Below are 17,751 nucleotides of genomic sequence, written 5' to 3'. Positions count from 1 at the left end.
ATCATTACCTTAACTTGAACAGTGATACTTAAGCGCACAAAGAGAGTCTATCCCTATCTGCTGCTACACTCAAAACAGTCGGGCTCTACTCAACATGCATTGCTGATGAAGCTAGCACTTCAGACCAGGTATTATTTTACTACCAGCTTCCTTTTGGGGCCGAGGAGAGTTGTCAGACGTTTTTGGATGCCTGTTTAATTTTTAGAGCTTTAAATGGTCTTACCCCTCCACCATTAATGGATTTTATATCAATAATAAAACATTCCAGAGCTCCAGAGCATTTTACTCCAGAGTAAATCCCAGAGCTTTGACCAGAGGAGACTGTATTGTGCAACGATGCAGGACTAAATTTGAAGTGCATAACTTTAAATCATAACAACGTCGCCTGAGAAGTGACTTCCTGTTTCGATCCAGCACGCCAAAATAAAAGCACCATCTTATTCAATAGTTCAGCAGTTCATTACTTCATCTTTCTTTCTGCCAAACTATAACAGACAAAACACTTAAAGGGACTAGACGGAGTTTAAAAATGTTAAAACAAAGTATTTTCCTCCTCCTACATGTCCCAGCCATGTCCTAATATGTAGAATGAGCTCAGACCTGTTCACCACAACCGCCTCTAAAATCCTGCACTGTCACTTAAAAAGGTGTTAATTTGGGTCCGAAGTGCCGTCATGCACAAGCTTAATATAGAAGCTGCAATTACGCATAAGATCTGAGGTGGCAGTAGTGAGCATGAAATGACTAACTTGCATCAAGCCCCTTTAAAATGTGTCTATTTAATTATATTCTTGTTATGTTGCAAGTACCTGCTGAACTAATCAATGAGACGAGCTGTGTGCTTTTATTTTGGTGTGCTGGATCGAAACAGGAAGTCACTTCTTGGGCGGCGTTGTTATGATTTGAAGTTATGCATCGAGTCAATTCAGTCAAATTGTGGCATCTATGTCAATGTTAGGTTCTGTGACAGTTACCACACCTTTAAAAAAGGTCCTAAAAACTGCTGAAAACAAAACAATCATGCAGGTAGATTTATCAATATAATCTCTTGAGCGTGTTATCGCACCTTGTAACTGACCTCAGTGACTGTAACTTTGTTCTGTTCTATGTACTATAGTCTATTAATGTTTCTTTACCTGCCCTAGGACAACGGATGCAATTTAGGTATTATGCTAATGCTGGTGCATTAGGGACAAAAAGACATCCCGGCGTTTATTTGTGTAACCTGGCTATACAAGAATGGGGCTTGGAAACTCTATCACCTTACATCCTGTACAACCATGAATTATTGTATTCATAATCTGGTCGTCAGAGAGGCCATAGATACTAGATAATGGTAACCACGTTTTATTTGTCTGCCTCAGGGCCAGTTTTGACAGTGTACTGAATAAACAACTGGGCTCAAGTGAAGCAAAAGTCTGACTTGCAAACCTCATGTAAATTTACACTAAACAATATCTATCATTTTATGAGAAGTTGAAACATCCATTAAGTGTAAAAGCTGTGATCAAAAGGCCCCAACAGTATCAGAATGGATAGCTGTTTCATCAGAAGGTTTTATTTGCTCCCCAGCATAAGCTAACGCTCAAAAATAAAAACCTGTCCAAACTGTCAAAGCACGGTCTAACCAACCAAATGTACATAACAACACAGTGCAGCGAGGGGCCCAAACTGACAGCTTACAAATTTAACCACCAGTGCCTGTACCTTACTCTTGTTTCTTTGATCGCCTGTTTTTCACCGCTGTACCAGACAACTCGGCATATCCCGCGTGGAGACGATGACATGCACAGCAGCCGCCGCACTCTGATTTCTGACAGGCCGCTAAGCTCCAAAGGAGGGGTTGTCATAGACACAGTTTGTAGCCCTATCTCCGGTAAGGACAATACATACTTCCATATGTGAATACAATGAGTTTGACTTCTTACCATTCATAGAAGGTATTTTAAATGTTTATTGCTTGTGCACTACTGTAACTAACAACATCTCTTAAATCATCTGCTGCAGCTCAAATAACAGACCATCTCTTAATCTCCAGCAAATGTATTCATAACATCCATCAACAGCCCCAAATTAATAACCCATGACCACAAGCAAACTGTGTGTAGTGTTGTTAACTCAAGAAAAACTGATATTATTTTTCTTCAGGTAATACAGTATGCTTTTTAATAAATAAGCTCATGGCATTGCCATAGAAATCTATGATTATTGTGCAGCATACCTTAACCTTGGCTGCAATAAAGACGGGTATTTGTCTTTCTGCTGAATCCACAAGGGTTTCCTCATATTACTCACTGTGCAAAGTTTAGCAGCAGTGGAACGTGCTAAAGATGGCTTCTCAATTTGCTTCACACTAACTGCGATCTCAGCACAACAAGATAAATCAACTGTCTGTGATGGGAAAACAAGCCTGTTACAAACACAGACGACATTGACCTAAAAAAACTGACCTTGGCAGCTATAATGTCCCATTGATCAATATTATTGATGACCAAGTTAGAAGTATACAGTGTATTATATGATGCCTATACATTTAATCTGGAACAAAATCAACAAAATACAGTGGTACATATAATAGGAGGATTTTTGGCCAGGGCACTCTTGAAAAAGAGATTCTTAGTCTCTATGAGTCTTTTTTACTTTAACTCTGTTCTGATGTTCGACAGTGTGGCTTTAACTCTGTTCTGATGTTCCACAGTGTGGCTTTAACGCTGTTCTGATGTTCCACAGTGTGGCTTTAACGCTGTTCTGATGTTCCACAGTGTGGCTTTAACTCTGTTCTGATGTTCCACAGTGTGGCTTTAACTCTGTTCTGATGTTCCACAGTGTGGCTTTAACTCTGTTCTGATGTTCCACAGTGTGGCTTTAACTCTGTTCTGATGTTCCACAGTGTGGCTTTAACTCTGTTCTGATGTTCCACAGTGTCTTTAATTTGTTAAACTAGTGAGCAGTAACTTCTATCTACAATGCAATTGGTATATTTGAAATAAATAAGTGGCAAAAGCTACAGAGAAAATGATTTAATTTCAACTTTTGTTCTCTCCAATTTTCCAATTTGTCACTGTATGTCGTGTGTTTCGCCAGTTTGTGTGAAAGGGGCTTGAAAGGCCCGGCGCAGCTATAATTGAATACTATTCTACAGAATAATTCAGTGGTTTCACTTAGGGCTCTGTGAAGGGTTGCCGTGTGATTGCACCAGCAGCTGGAGAGAAAGGAGCCCGCAGTCATTACAGCTGCTTGTAAATGCATCCAAGCCAGCCGGCGCCAGATCGATTTTTCTATTTCTGATTGGCCCTCTGTTATTGCCCCGAGAGGCCCCTGCGAAAAGGCTACGGGCGGCTGAAAATGCTAAGGCTAATTGATGCCGTCACACTATGAAACAGGTTATAATTTTTTTCTGCAGACGGACATTTTATCTCCATCTCAGTGTGGCAGGTTTACTTGCAGAAAGCACATCCAGCGCTTTATGTTTCTCATAGTGACCCCAGCTGGTATTTATTGTTCCATAAAATCTATCATATTCAGAGCCCAGGGCAAAAGCAGGGACAGTCGAGAAGAGGAATATTCTAGTCATTTCATTTCATTAAATCCATCTGTGTATTATCTAGTATCTGGGACCCTCCTGTTTTGCTGAACATCAAAACTTACATGAAAGACAAAAAGTTGCACAGTGCATATACATGTACGTCAGGGAATATGACAGAGGGTATAAACAGCTTCCATCCTTGTTACTGTGGGATTCGAAACTCGTCTTTGAAAGTATTTTGAATCCAATGGCGCAGCTCTGTGGATAGGGACTAATTATGCTACTTTTAATCTCCCCAGCCTTTTAAGCAGACACATAGCCACAAAGAGGCTAAACTCGAAACGGCTCCAAAAAGATGAAAAGGCTAAACAAATTGAAACGGGAGATCAGATGATGCGAGATGTGTCGGGAGTGCAGACGTGCAAGCTTGCCGATAAACATTTCTTTGCTGTGAAAGTGGAACTGATAGCACTGAGAGGGTTTTTGTCGATAAGATCTCAGCAGAGGTTTGGGCTGGAGAGGGCCGCGTCGTGTGTTTTTCCTGCTCCTTGCATTGGCCTGAAAGCGTTCTAATTTAAAAAGGCACACGTTTTTTGTTTTTTTTCTCCCCTCCCCTCCCTGACTTCATTAGCCAAACCACATGAACTATAGAGAGCTTGGGGAGCCCTTGCCGGGCCTTTTCAACAACTAATGTCCAAAGCAGATGCAGTGGGCTCAGAAAGTATTCATAACCCTCTCATTTATTCTCATTATGTTGAAGTCGAAGGCGTGACAACTTTTGGTAGAGATTGCACAGAAAGAGATAAAATAATTGTAGTTTGCTATTTGTAAAACCTTTAAAGCAATACAAAGTAACTCATGCCCCTAGAGGCCACAAGCGCCACTGCAGGTGTTGTAGCATGTTACAGTTTTTTAGTCATCAAAATACTACGCTGACATAAAAGACAAACGGAGAGAGGGATATTGTAGAAGAAGAAGAAGAAGATCTTTATTTATATAGCGCCTTTCACAGACATAGTCACAAAGCGCTTTACATGAGACAATTGTACATTCACTCCATACTCGGTGGTGGAAAGCTACGTTTGTAGCTTCAGTTTCCCCTGGGGGAGACTGTCAGAGGCGCTTTCGCGACTACACACGTCTGCGCCAACGGACCCTCTGACCACCACCATACATTCACTCACACACATCATTCATCCTGGCCTATTGTGCATGTTTTTAGTGGTAGGGGAAACCGGAGTGCCCGGAGAAAACCTACGCAGACACGGGGAGAACATGCAAACTCCACACAGAAAGGCCCCGTCCCTGGTGGGAATCGAACCCGGGCCTTCTAGCTGTGAAGCGAGAGCCCTAACCGCTGCGCTACCGTGCCGCCCTATTGTACATCCAATTACACAATGGAGATCATTTTTTTCACTCAAACTTGGCTGTAAATACTGTTTAAGTAAAGTAAGCTTTGCCTGTTAACCTATTAGCTTCTTCTTCATGATTCTATTAGTGTGTATTGGGGCCACCGGGTTGGCGCAGGGAAAGCTGCGATTGTGTTTTTCTGGCCAGAGACACCAGGGGGTGATGTAAGACCCCCCAATCATACCATCAACAATTGTATTGCCCACTGAGGGACTACGAAAAGGATTTAATAAGGTAAACTGCTTTAAAGTCACACTGCGTAACAATAGATAGAATAAAATATGAAAACGTTTTTTTTTTTTTTTTGCAACTTTGCTAGACGTGGGACATCGCCAGTTCATCTCCATGGAGATTCTTTGACTAAAGGCAGCCAGACATTAACGCTGCATTCCAGGCAACTAACCGGTCAATTTCTGACCTCCGACGAGGAAAGATGCCGCTCGTAGGGATGCTCGATTATTGAAAAAATAATAATCACGATTATTTTAGTCATAATTGAAATCACGATTATTCAAACGATTATCTGTTGCCTTTAAAAAAAAGTCTTTATTTTATTTATATATTTATTATTTAAAAAAACTATGTTGAATGTTTTCTGTTTTCTGAACAGTCATAAAACTACAAATGATTTCAAGTATGCCTCGATTAAGGAGAGGTCTCTGTTTCACACCTGCCCCCTGCTGGCCAGCCCTCACAGCGCGGCCTGATGACATCATCACACAGCGCTGTTTGTTTTTATGTCAGGCAAAAGCATGAGTATATATATGAAATAAAAAAATAATGATTTTTAAAAAAAAATGTTTTTTCGATTTTGCTAATTGTGTAATCATTTAGTGTAATAATCGAAATTGTAATCAAATTTCGATTAACTGCACAGTCCTAGCCGCTCGAACTGTTAATTGCCACTTGGAGGTGTTCAGGGTGGTCTGAGTTCAGATACGAGATGAAGACAGCAATGGCGGCCCCCAGTGGAGAAGTAGCCTATGATAAAACTTTTACAAAACTTAGCATGTTTTGAATTACGTCTGGTGAAGAAACGTTCAGACATAACCAGAGCATCTTAGCTAACTGTTGTAGCGTTAACCATTTTGTTTATCCATTTTTTCCAGTCGCACGGAATGCAACATAGATTTACACAAATTGGGTTCTCTTTTGTTTTGTTTTGTGTCGTTATCGGGGTGATTATCAGGAGCACGTTGCGGATCGATGCCATGTCCGGTTGTGTTTTGAGTTTTACAACAGTTGCACTGCGTCAAACGTTCACCCATGTGGCAATAAATAGAAGTGCTTTTACCTTTCTGTATCACGGACAACAGCTTTTATGGATGTTCAGAAATAGCACAACTACAGAGCAACAACTTTTTTTCTTTTTTTTTTTTTCTTTAAAAACTTTACAAATTTCCTTTGTAATGCTACACTGTAGGCCAGGATGATTGGTTTAGAATTTTTAGCAGTAGAAAATAAGGTTAGGCTATATAAACTAAATATTGGACAGCTGCGGAATAAAACAGAATTATTAAAAGAGGTCAAAGAACAATCCACTACTGCCTGTAAACTCGCTAATTCTTTTATCTGATGCCAATTGTTTTAACCCAGAGCAGCTCGTGTCCTCACTGGCTTGTTTGTTGTCCTGACCTAATTCGTAAAACGCTGTCGTTATTTTTATTGCAGACGACGAAGAGGAAAATATCGTGCCACTTCTGTCAAATTATCACGGACCAGTGTCTCCTGACTCGAGTCGTTGGAGACAGAACATCTTCACTGCTTCCAATTAACGACATCCACAATGATGCTGTTGGTGCCATGTTGTATTGCAGCGCAGTCACTCGAGGGGGGCCATGACAAAGCAAACCAGGGCAATTTGTACAGCAGACTACACCAGCATAAATGGACACCAATATGTTTTATTCAAGCTAGTTCAAATATAATATAATATAGCTAAGAATTCTATGGAAGACTTTGCCTTTTAATGGTCAAAACTTGTGATGTGTTGACCTATTTTACGAATTATTACATATTCAGACAGAGACAGATAACATTAGCATGTTAGCTTCTTCTTTGTATTCCATTAGTGTGTATTGGTGGCTCCAACCTGGTGCAGGAAAGCTGCAAGTCTGGCTTTCTGGCCAGAGACACCAAGGTGCGATGAAAGACCCCCCAATCATTCCATCAACACTTGTATTACCCCCAGAGGGATAACGAAAAGGATTTAAGATAAGATAAGATAAGATGATACTTTATTGATCTCACAGATGGAGAAAGGTAAAAACATTACTTAGTACTGCTTCAAAGTACAGGTATCGAAATAAAATGTACAGTACTCAGCCCTAGTCAAGAGCTTTTACATTATAGACGAGCCTAAAATATAAACTGCTGAACTAATATAACAAAAACAGATTATGCAGAGTCTAAACTACAATGTTAGCAGATATTCTACATAACAAGACCCCATAGGCATGATAGTACTGCCTAAATAATTGCAGTCCTTGCAATTTGTCCAACTGATGAGGTAAATTTGATGCACAGATAGTACAAAATACTCCAGCCTACATGAGTAAGAAAATGATGGACAAGGGTCCCCATATGCTCTAATATCAATATGTGAAACGATTTCTCGCAGCATTCTTTCCAAGGCCTCCTCACTTCATGGTGCCAAAACCAGTAGCAGTCACTAACAACAAACACCCACTTCAGACTTCATTACTCATGCATGCGGACAGTGCTCATTGATCATGCCAGTCTAGTTGCAACCAACTGTAAAGGATTGTCGAATTTCTTGCCAGAAACTTTGCAAAATAACAAATGTATTTCCAAATGGGCAGGAAAGGCTTGTTCCCAGACAATCTCTCATTATGTTTCAGTATAATCTGGCTATGTGGATGCAAAATAGAGAATTGATACAAATTAAGAGGGATGGTAAGAAAGTCACAAGAACTTAAAACAATGCATAAAATTTGAAAATGCTTGGAAATTGAGCACATACACAGAGTGGTGTTTTGTTTCACTAATCCTGTTTATTTAATCTGTCTCCCTGGCCAATTCCGCACTTAAAACACACAATTTTTATATAGTTTGTCTGCATTTTAAAGCCTAGACAACGTCAAGGAAATAGGAAAAAGTGGCCCTACAGCTAGTTTGTTGTATAACTGCATTTATAATAGAAAACAGGGGAATTTTTCTCGATACACACATTTTATGTTCTGTTATACTGTAAAAAAAAATATCAAGACTGAGGCATGTTAAAAATCCGACATAAAGCATAATTCACAACCTTTAGGAGGCCTGGTGTTTTTTGCTTTTCCTCCATATCATCAAGAGTTGCATTGAACAGGGCACCACTATACACCACTATAGAAAGGAGACATGTTTTTGAGCAGGTAGGGCTTTTTGCAGTAGGAAATTAATTTTTCATGTCCTTTTTTCCGTTGTTGTCAGGAGTGCCTCTGCTCCTCAGCTTGGCAGAGCTCAACATTATCCAATCTCCAGACTTCCTGCTGCATAGAGAAGCATGATAAAAGACCAAACCGCTTATTGACTCTGAGCGCTAAGCTTCATCGAACATCACTGAGAATCGATTGGTCCAATCTTTGGTTGATTTTGGTCCTCTAGCCACGCAGCCACTCTCTCTCTCTCACTCTTTCTCTCAGCCTTATCGCAGGCTTTAACAACATGGACTGCATGTCAGGCCCGTCCCGGCTGGATCAAGGCAGATTACAGGGTGCATGGGAAACATAGACCTCGTGTCAACTCACAACCCACGCCCCGACATATGAAAACAAAGTCTCATGGAGGGATTCAACACAAGGCTCCAAACTAAAGCTGTCCAATTCTAGGGTTGGAAGTCGTACTGAATGTAGAAGTTACAACTGTAATTACATTCTTTTTTTTTATGGCAATGCACATTCTCAACACATCTAGGAGCATCAGTGTTATAAAGTACTCATAGGAATGAACGCATGAGCTGCTAAACTGTCTGCATGGTGGCTGAGTGGCTCACACATTCGCCTCACAGAAGGTCCCGAGTTTGAGTTCGCATGTTTCCTGTTTTCTCCCCAAAACATGCAGCTAGGTTCGCTGTCGCCCACTGCTTTTGATAGGATGCTCTTTTATTGCAAAATGATAACACAAGAACCTCTACATATTCAAATTTAGCTTGGATGGCCAAATATTTCCGATGATGAACGATGATTGACAGTGATATCTCCAGACAGGTTGTGCAGAAGCAGATGCTTTTGAGGATGTCGCTCACGCAGAACTGACTAAGGCTATTTTCACACCAAGACACTGTCACATACACTGACACATCAGCGTTCCGTTCAGTTTAATGCCTTTTAACAAATATAACTTGTGCTGAAGAAGACTTACAGTCATTGTCACACCCAAATAGTCATAGTCATTGCAAAATATTACAAACAACTGTTCCTAGTTTCATAGATGATGCAGTTGCCTTATACATCATGGTTGGCTCCAAAGATGGAAGTTCTGCACTAATAATCTTTGACATATAAAAACAAGTCCATTTAATTCTTCTTCTCCCATACGCTGCCCCTCCTCTTGGTGAATCAATACTTGTGGTCATTGCAGTCAAGGCGGTAATAGCACACAGGTAAAGTGGTAATTCAAGAACAAACAAATAAGATAATTTTGACAAGATAAGCAAAGCCATTACCATGTACTTCCCATTACTGCGCAATAACAGCAGACCACAGAGCAGTTTACACATGTTTTGCTGTTTCCATAATCATGGTGCTATCATTTCCATTCAGTTCTCATATATTTATCTATAATGGAAAAGGAGACTTCAGCATTGTGCTATTATGGCACTACGGGTAGGTTGAGAGGGTTTTGCGAGTGTGGTTCATGTGGCGAAGCAAGTCTGTCTTAAAGCAGGGGTATTAACCTTTTATAGGCATTTGTTAATCATTAATCTTAACGCACATAATCTGATCACTATCCTTTATTTGAAAATGCTTTATTGATCTATAACGGCTTATTCAAAGCTTCCCTTATCTTCCAAGTTCGACAAGCAAACAGACCTCTGGCTCTGTGAATGTAGCGTACATCCGGACCTGTCAGGAGGACTAGTGGCAGGAGGCAGCGTGTTGTTTTCGTGGTAGTGAAGCTCCGTCAGATGTTTTTGACTGTCGGTGCTCTACAAAGGAGGGATACAGTAGGCCGGGGGAGAGGCGAAGCATAGTGTAAGCTTTGTAAACTATTATGGCGGAACAACTTTGTTTGAAACCTGCTCAATATCTTGTCTTATTATGTTTATTATGTGCTTATTAGTTTGCACGTCTACAAACATGTTCTGAAGACAAATTGCAAATCTAATCGCAAAGCTTGTCATGAAAAAATAAAAAAAATGACGCAAATACTGTAGGTGTTTGTCCAATATTATGCGGTCCAAGCGGAGGTTTTCATCACAGTAACTGTCAGTTTCATGGAACATTGCTCTACTTACTGATTTGTAGTTCTTACAAAACCCAGCTAGAAAACGGCAAGGGACATACTGTAATATAGTGCAGCATAGACTCCCACAAAAAATTATACTTAATATGACTCTACATGTTTGTTGGCACAAAATACAGGACAGATGACAGAAATTGCTGGGGAAGAAATACCGTGTTGTGGCCATTCTTACCTATAGGGACACAATGACAGTGTTGAGCTAGGCTGTACCTTGCAGCACCATGGACAGCTCAACGTTTTAAGACGCACTGATTTTGAATGTAATTCTGGAAAACAGCACTTGCACAGTGGAAACCTGAGTGGCCCACCCTACATCAAGCTCTTAACAACGATGCAGATGCAAAGCGAGTGTGGACGTTAAGCTACTGTATTCTGTGGAGACGAGGACAGAGAAATTCCGACATCCATATAGCCAAGGTCGTATGTAAGAGAAACACTCCTGCATTGTCCTCATCAGTAGAAGTGCTTCTAGGAGACATGCCTGGAATCGACTTCCATCCTCTTCATAAGTACTCTTCACCGTTGCAATGTTGCTGGAATGCTGAGGTCTCATTCTGCAGGTGCTTCACGTTTGGGTTCAATCCTCTGCCACGTTCTATATGATTGCCGATCGCACACGTTACGGGAGTGTCAGCGCCGACAAGTGTGCGTTTGAGACTGCCTGACTCGGTAAGTAGTGCTCCAGTTCTCATTTATCTCCTTATGTAAGAGCAAGGCTAGCGCTAACACATGTCTTATGAAGACTGCTGCTCAAGCTGAGAGGCAGAGTTTTGCCTAGTTTTCACACTGCAATCTCGCTCGGGCTGCAGGCGGCTCGCCATCAAATCGATTTTAAGAGCACTCCTCTGGTGTATCGGCCGACTCTATTGTGTCGAAACGTTCCCCAGAGTAACTTGCTAACCGTGCGAATATAATTGGCATTTCTTTGTATTCATTCCTATCATGACTGGCCCAATCTGGACACATGCAGTAGGTATAACATGTGGATCCAATGTGACATCTTAACTGAAATCTCAACAACACAACTCCCTCCGCCTTTCGACATGTCACTCACTTTTGAAAAACTGTCCCAAGCCACTGACAGGTTACTTCCCCCCCCTTAGCTTCATGCTGAATGCCAACCGTGACAGAAGGCCCTTTAAGTCAGAACGGATAACTCGGAAGTAGCGCAACAGCTGGGTGGCATTTAGGGGAGAGACAGAGCGAACGTATCCAGTGCGCTTGGTCTGGTTTGTTATCCCAAGGCAGTGGACACAAGAGAGATCCAGAGAGAGATCCAAACATAAACATTTTGTGAAAGGATAAGGATGTGTGAGGACTGCCTGGGTGCCCCATACTAAGAAACTAAGAAAATGGATGGATGGATGGATGGATGGATGGATGGATGGATGGAATTATGGTTACTGCATTCAATACTGTTCAATACAGTTATACATATCACCTTTTTTTGTTCTAATATTGTACTGTGAATCCCTTAACTAATCAAAAATATTTCATTTCAACAAATTGTCATTCCAACTCGCCCACTGTGGCACAAATTCAGCCTTTTTAAATAATTATCTAAGGAGGTTTTTAGAGCATTTGAGCCTGTACCATCTGTTTTGGACATGTCCCCCCTTGACTATTGCTCAGCAGTCGCAGGCAGACAAGCACTGTCAGACAATCTCTCCCCAGCATGCGTTTTCACTGTATAGACTCTGGACTGTTACAGAATTTAAGAGGAAAACAAAAAAACAAGGCACTCCACCCACATCATCATTCTCAATTTACATTTTCTAAAGAGCCTTTATTGTGCTGGGCTGGGCTGATAAATATTAAAATCTTTTAAAACATATTGCTGGTTTCTTCAATAGGCTCCAACAAGCCTTTGTCAAAAACTGAGGACCAGCGACTCTGTTCCCCAAACACCAAAGAGGACCTTCCCTCCCCCCCAAAAAAAACATTTTGATATTGACTTTCTGTGCACTTTGTGTCAAGTTTTCCTTTTACAGAATTGAATTATATGGAGGGAACAGGTTGCATGGCACGTCACTGTATGTCAAAACAATCAATTGGTTTGTCACCTCGACAACCCAGTAGGCTATAGATGATGGCATAAGAATATCATCTACAATAGAAAACTCCTGGAAGACTGAGATCTTACACATCTTATTGCAGGCCTATATTTAAAAGTGATTCTCGATGGAGGGCAAACAATCTCAAGATTCAGAAGCATTTTGTCATAATGCACGACTCCTTCCAAACTTGCAGTAAAGTCACACATGTCCCTTGGGGCTAGACAAACGTATAACATGTTACCCAAACTAATTATCCCACTACATCATCATATTAAAGTGAATAAGCCAAATAATAGAATTAAGCTCAAATTGAATGAAACACAACACTAAGCCTATTAAGTCGATAAAACAAACATCAGCCTATTCGCCATACTTTGATGGTGTGTAACTTATAGGCCACGTGCCACAGCAGGAATATGGCCAATGCGTTGGCTACAATTTCGTCCAACTGCCATTTCCATCGTCTTATTGCTTTCATACGGAGAACAGAGTGCACGGGAGGTCTTAATGGCAGAGGGAGCAACAGCAGAGGAGGTGGATGACTGCCCCACGGTCCGGCATCCGAAGCATTCATTAAAAAAAAAAAAAGCCAGTCTCATGATGTTGGTGATGAGACTGCTATCACAACCATCATCGTGGCTCTGGCGTACACACTTAGCACGCTTTCACTCGGTTGGAATACATTCAGTAGACGTTCAAAGACGCATGCTACTTTATGCGTAAAGCCATGAGCACATGGCTGTTGTAAATGCCTCTTGTTTCGCGTATCCAGCTGCACATTTCACCACAACACAAGCGTGGATTAGATCATGTTCAGTTCAGTGCAGAGGCGATTTCCATTACATGGGATGCGTAAATAGTTAATGAATGGATAGAAAAAGAAAAAAGCTGTGACAGAACTACGTGTCTTACCCGACAGAGCCGAGGAGGAGGAGGGGAAGAAACGAGGGCTAGCCCTGCTCCGAGTCAGCGGGGAAGAGGTGCTTGGATGCTGGGATTGCTTCGGGACGCGCTCCGGTGGAAAAAGAAAATCAAGCGACGGGGTCAAACAAGCAATGAAGAAGTGTTGTCGGAGCTTCCTTATTGCTCGCTGGGGCTGGTTGACTTGACAGTGTCCCGTCGGCTACAGCAGCAGAGCCGCGTAAACCATGTTATCGTGCAGCAGTTATAGCGGTGCTGTGCTGAGCGGTGCTTCCTCTTCTCTCTCCACTGCAAGGCTCGGGACGGGACAGAGGGCTGATAGCCTACCGCAGACAGCGGCGGAGATGGAAGGACAGCGTTTGGATGGAATGCGCCGCTGGAGTGGATTTAAAACTGGGGGATGGTGCTGTTGAGATTACGTTGAAGGGGTTTAATTATATAGCATTGCGCCTATTGGTAGTGAGGACGCGCACGGCCCTCCCCCCTGACACACTCACTCTCTCTCTGTCACAGCCGGTCACAACATCTATAGACTCGTGGTGGTGCAGCACGCTGGGCTGTTCATAGGATCTAGGATCTACCCCACTCACTGCGCCATATTTGGAGTAATTACAAAGCTGTAATTACAGGTTTGATTATATCTGCCATTCTCAGTACCTGATATGCCACATCCTCTTGCCCAGCCATTCCCAAAGTCCGGGTCATCGCAGCCCCTTATCGATCTGAAAATCCTATTTTAAATCATCTGCTCTATTTTAAGGGATTGGTCATTATTTTACACCTCAAATTAGATATTAAATAAGAAATAGTTCATCTGTTGGCCAAAAACTGTCTTAAGTGCAGTACATTTGAGCAATTACACATACACTTCCTTTCAAAATCCTATTTGTTCATTGTACTTCATTTATTATTAAAGTTTTGGGGGGGCCCTGCAGTGCCTCTGAGGCCCCCCAGGTGGCCCCGGACCCCACTTTGGGAACCACTGCTCTAGCCTATGCCTATGAATGATTGTACATTTGTATTAATTGCACAGCTGAGTTAAGTTCATGTGGGAAGTTGTGTTATGTTGTTATGTTATGTTATGTTATGTTATGTTATGTTATGTTATGTTATGTTATGTTATGTTATGTTATGTTATGTTATGTTATGTTATTACAGATATCAATGGTCAATCTGGACAGGGTTGTTTTAAATGAGGGATATTGGATTCTTTTCTGCAATGAAAAACGAATATGCCTGTACAAGAGCAAACAAATCAGCATGCAAGATTTCATGATAGGATCCATAAAGAAATAGGCTAATGAAAGAAATAGAAGTAGGCTATTATAATATGTTGCTAAGGGCTTTCAAATAGTCTACGTTAGTGGGTTGTTTTGAAATTAATGACATTCGGCTATCACCATAAAGGCTCTTCTCCAAGTTGGGAAGTTCGACTTGTCATTGCTCCACCTTATTTTCCATAAAATCTGCTTTCAACTTAAATTATTTTGCCTAGAGCGGATTTTGGTACATCCATTGAGTTAGACGGAGCAACATCATGAACCACGAGGCTATAGTTAGAACGTAAAGACTCCAATCTGAGGCCAGGCAGTTTTTACATGTAGCACATTATACTACTAAAAATAAAAAGGAGAAATGGAGTACATCCTCCGGACACAGTGAGCAAGATGGAGAAACTGTATAAAAGTGGCTTCTGATCCAAATGTAAAAAAAAAAACATTCCCTTTCTGCTTATTGTGGGGTCGAATACACATCCCTTGGCCACTAGGCAAGGCAAGGCAAGTTTATTTGTAGAGCACAATTCATACACAAGGCAATTCAAAGTGCTTCACAGTTGCATAAATACAAGAAAGCAAATAGAATCAATAAAAACATCAACATAAAATTAATCAATGACAGTAAAAGGCGAGAGTGCAGATAAAATACTTTCAGTCATATGCATCGGTAAAAAAAACCGTTTTCAATGTTCAGCCTGGATTTGAACATTGTCAGAGTTGAGGCCTGTTTCACATCCTCATGAAGACTGTTCCAGATTTTAGATGCATGAAACTGAAACGCAGCCTCACCGTGTTTATTATTGACTCTGGGAACCACCTGGAGGCCCCTCCCTGAAGTTCTCAGGGCCCGAGATGGTTCATACGGCTGTAACATGTCAGAGATGTACTTTGGTGCTAAACCATGAAAAGACTTGTAGACAAGCAGAGCTGTTTTAAAGTCTATTCTCTGAGTGACAGGAAGCCAGTGCAGAGACCGGAGCACTGGACTAATATGGTCGTATTTCCTGGTTCTTGTCAGGACTCGAGCAGCAGCGTTCTGGATGTACTGCAGCTGTCTGATAGCTCGTTTAGAGAGGCCAGTGAGCAGGCCGTTACAGTAGTCTAGCCTGCTGGGGACAAATGCATGGATAAGTCTCTCTAAGTCCGGTTTTGACACTTTTTCTCTGATCTTAGCAATGTTTTTTAGATGGTAAAAAACTGCTGATGTTATTGCTTTGATGTGGCTGTTTAAGTTCAGGTCTGAGTCCATGATTACTCCTAGATTTCTAACCTGATTTTTGGATTTTAGAGAGAGAGATTCTAGAGAGAGATTCACTAAACATCATGTAATACGTCAATGATGGAGAAACCTTGCCATATAGGACCTGGCTTCCCCTTTCCCCTGATTTTTATGGATGCAATCAATGCAATGCAATTATGCAACCTGGCACACAACACCCACTTAGCATGAAGAAGAACTGCCTAGGTAGATTCAACGATGCTAAGATGGCCACTTTTTGCTAAGGAAGTCATGTCACACTGACCATGGACATCCGTCTAGCACAATGCTTACGCTGAATTGTGACCGGTCTTGTCTATTTCAAGCTCAATAGCATATATATCGATGTAGATGGTATCAGGAATAGCAAGAGCAGGTGACTTACCCTTCTTTCTAAGCTTAAAATAGAGACAATGTGTGATGATGGCAGCAGGTGGATTTCCAAGGATAAAGGTCAACTAGTTTTATTAACCTAATTTGCAGAAGTTGTTTCAAAAGCTTAGATCATTAGCAATTACATGTCACCAAGGGTCATTATTTTTTCTCAACAGACACTATAGTGGCAGAGGCTCTCATGAAATAAAACAAAACATGTCATATACCTCATTTTAACAAATATAAACTATTATGAACACACATTGGGGCATCAAATTCTTCCATTTCCATAAAAGTACAGATTCAACCTGCTTGGGACTTCTCAGGGCCGGGTGAGAGCTCTTGGGGGTTCTTGACCAGTGAAAGAACTTTTTTTTTTTTTTTTTTTTTTTTTACCAGAGTCACCAAGAAGTTTATTTATTTATTTACTTTCCCCCAATAACTAATCACCACCCAAAGTGAGATCCATTATACATGACATGCAGCCAGACTCCAGCCGCCATCTTGGTTAGACATCTGCTCCACTGTTACAGCTCACGGACCCCGGGAGTATTCAGCGGAGAAGGTGCTTTAATAACTCCAAAGGTTGAGGATGAGTCACAGCCAGTGGTCCCTGCCCGCTAACTTTGGCAGCGCACTGAAGGGACGTCTGACCTAAATGTGCTCTGTAACAAAGGCCTGCTGCAGTGGCAGAAACATGCCGCTGTGATTGCTGTATCATCCTATAAGTGACCATTATAACAACAACAATAAACTGCAATGAATTTAAATACAGATAGATAGATAGATAGATAGATAGATAGATAGATAGATAGATAGATAGATAGATAGATAGATAGATAGATAGATAGATAGATAGATAGATAGATAGATAGATAGATAGATAGATAGATAGATAGATAGATCTCAATCTTCACTATTTAAAAAAAAAAAACATAATCAGAAAAGCGTGCCTGCCCATAGAGATCTAGACCAATGGACTCATGAAAACACTATTACTAGTACATACATGTCACATCCCTGACACTGTCCACATTTCCTCTCTGACACAATCAATACCGTGCCATGGATTGAGAGGCCCCTAATCACGATATGTCCATGCTGATCATGTCTCATTAGGGCCTAGTCATTTACACAGATACACAGCACTTACTTTTCCTTCAGTTTAAAACTATAGAGTGGAAGCCACTGTAAAACGAGTCTTTGTTTGGAATCAAAAGTTGACAAACAAAATGATGCATCATTGTGCCAAAAAACAATGTAGTACATGCAATTGAAGCAGCGAGGAGGGACTCAGCGGGGTTGGCCTGATCAAACACAGAACGACTGTGCGGAGACATTTTTATGCACCGCTTGAAAAAAATTGTTGTTTGGGGGAAATTGTTAGAATTAGCAACAAATGAAAATGAAAACAACTCCATGAGGCCCCAAAAAAATGAAGAAAAACTCAACTTGAAA

The 17,751-nt window shown here is 41.2% G+C and overlaps 1 protein-coding gene across 1 annotated transcript in view; it reads right to left on the bottom strand.

Annotated features, from left to right (window-relative positions):
* The window catches only part of LOC306974173 (hippocalcin-like protein 1), a 46,230-nt gene extending 32,427 nt beyond the window's left edge, over nucleotides 1–13,803 (bottom strand). Inside the window, exon 1 of the mRNA XM_079571344.1 lies at nucleotides 13,375–13,803. The gene's annotated coding sequence lies outside the window, so the exon portion shown is untranslated. The remainder of the gene's footprint in view (nucleotides 1–13,374) is intronic.
* Nucleotides 13,804–17,751: the final 3,948 nt, after the last annotated feature.

The sequence above is a fragment of the Gobius niger genome, assembly GCF_951799975.1.
Source record: "Gobius niger genome assembly, chromosome: 14".
Lineage (NCBI taxonomy): Eukaryota > Metazoa > Chordata > Actinopteri > Gobiiformes > Gobiidae > Gobius > Gobius niger.
The sequence above is the reverse complement of the archived record's forward strand: the minus strand, read 5'-3'. Positions and strand labels throughout refer to the sequence as shown.